The sequence below is a fragment of the Montipora capricornis genome, chromosome 9 (assembly GCF_036669925.1).
Source record: "Montipora capricornis isolate CH-2021 chromosome 9, ASM3666992v2, whole genome shotgun sequence".
NCBI lineage: Eukaryota > Metazoa > Cnidaria > Anthozoa > Scleractinia > Acroporidae > Montipora > Montipora capricornis.
The window spans coordinates 32,870,065-32,872,719 of NC_090891.1; positions in this window are offsets into that span (position 1 = coordinate 32,870,065).

Below are 2,655 nucleotides of genomic sequence, written 5' to 3' on the forward strand. Positions count from 1 at the left end.
TAAATAAGAACTCCATTATTACAAAGTGAGATGTGTATCATGCAATAAGAAGTCCATTGTTATGTCATACAAAATATGCCCTTAATTATTTGGGTTAATAATTTACATTAATTTACCTTTATTTTATGCTTTCATTTTAAATACAAATAAGCAAAATAAAAACGGTCTTAATCGACTCTTAGCCTGACGAATGTTGTTAATAGGGGCTTAAAATTGTGGTTAATCTCGGGCTCAACGTTCTTATAAAAAAGGTGTTTACAAAAAAAAAGAGTGCATGAAACATGATAAATCAAAAATGGGAACAATCATCCGAATTCATTTGATCATTATATTCCAACATTTGTTGACTTTATTTAACAAAGTGTTGGAGTCTTCAACATGTCAAAAAAGGACTCAGTTTATTGTTTTGTTTTATTTCTTAAAATTATCAAAGATTATTCACGAAACTACCATCCTATTAATGGCTGGGTGTAACTACGATCCTTGAACATAGCAGCAAAGTGCTAATCTAGTATCGGTGAGCACTAATGCTTTGAAAATAATCGCTTTAAAAGGAAGTGAGTTTTATTTGAGTTTCTTGAAAAAATATAGCTGGAGCTACTGAAATGTATTCAGGATGTACCCTGATTTGACCATACATAAGGTCGCAGACAGCTTTGTCATTCGTCACTGTGCCTGTACGGTAAAATTGAGAGTATTAAACAGGTCGGCACCAGCCCAGGCATCAGGAAACAAGGAACACTTTTATATTGACGAAAACCTGGCGTAAATTTTGAATTTTTGTCAGTGTTTTTGGCATGTGGAACTGAATGTTTGTCTCGAGTCGATTTCACAGTATAGCTTCCTTCCGGTACTCTGCTTTAAAGCCCGGCTTCTAATGGCGTTATTCAGTCTTCGCTCGAAATCACAAATTGTGAACAGGATTAAAATGAGAATCACTGGAAAAAGCACGACAGACAATGAAAAGGCGAACTGAACCAGCTGACATACAGTGCTATTTTGTATAAGGTATTGCCATTGACGACTGACACATTTGTTAGTTTTTATTTATTTATAGTCTCTACGTTTTGACTTGCTTGTTCGCCACTACGTTTGTCATTTTCCGAATTCGCGTCAGATTCTGAGTAAAATTGTCAAGCTTACCCTAGTTTGAACTTAAAAAGACACCGTCAGAAATATCTATTGCATTTAGGTTTTTTCCGTTTGAAAAAAAACGAAAGGGAAATTTATTTTACACCCAGGTTTTTCCATCATGATGTAGAAAACTGATTAAGCCGAGTAAAACATGTGACAGAATACTGTCATTTTGTTAGCATTTTAATGTTATTTTATCAGTTAATTTATCTTTCTATTTGTACAACCTGCAACAACAGCTTAACAATGTAAAATGAAATTTGTTTTGGGACACACTTTATTCAGTTGAAAGAGGAAAAGAGACAGTTGCATTTTCTACCACAGATCATCTGCTTGAGAAATCATAAAGGCCAGTTAAGTCGATTTAGTTAAAAACTTACAAAGTGCTTTGCCTGTGTGAAATTTTCTGAGGTGGAACTGTGAAAACATTATCTCCTAAGGCAGGCTGCTGTTTGACTGTTTGTCCGCGCTTGAGACGAAGTCTCCTCATCGCACGCAGCTGACACAATTTAATTACCATAACTATCGCGGTTCAGAAGTGTTGGGCGCGGTCTAAGCTTGTTACCTCTCAGCCTGACCGTGCGTGGACTGTGGTCATTAGCAAATAATAACACATTAGCAGAAGTGACTGGGACCAGTTTACTGAGATGAAGCTGCCTCTTTGAACCCGAGCTAGAAATCGAAAATCTCTAACAGAGGTAAGAAGAAATTTCTACTGAATTTGTTAAGAAATTCATGGTTTCAATACAACCTCTCATACTCTGTGGTCGATATATATGTTAATTTCTATTTCCTTTCAGGCTCCAAATAGTCCTCCTCAGCAGTGAATCTGAATCAAATTTCGCATTCGGTGCCAGTTTCCATGTTTCTATGATAAATCTAAATTTTGTCTGATGGTCCGTAACCTCGACTAAACTGAATACAACTCGACTTTGCCAATGACTCATACCGCTATGGAGCATGACTGAAAAATGGAGGAAATAGCCCACATAAAATTTGTTACCACATCAGGTTCATTCTATATCAATAGCTAACCACTTTTACATCAAATAGCCGGCTGCTGCTTGTCCTAAAACCGTGAAAATTCATTCACTCCAGTTTATCTGTTTCTTTTTTATGCTTTACTCGAGTAGCTTGGCTAACAGGAATGAAATAAACTTCAGTTTTGGTTAGCAGCAAATTTCAGTCTGATGTTTGCGGTACCCTGTTATAAATGACTCCAAATCCGTCTATTCACCGTATGTACTTGCAAAACAATAGCGCCTACTGAATTTTTGACGCTCTGCAGTTAATAGTGTGTGTGTGTGTGTGTTTGAATTTGTTTTTTCAGTTTTTTCTTTCATTTCTCTCATAGAAAACGTTTCACGGTATAATAGAAAAAGTTTGCAAAGCATTCAAAACCAGTTTTACATTAGAATTAGAAAACTTAGAAACCGTCCTGACCGTCCGTTTTTCCGCACATGCATTATCTTCCTTTTAACCACCGAATTTCTAACCATTGCTTAATATATACGCACATTC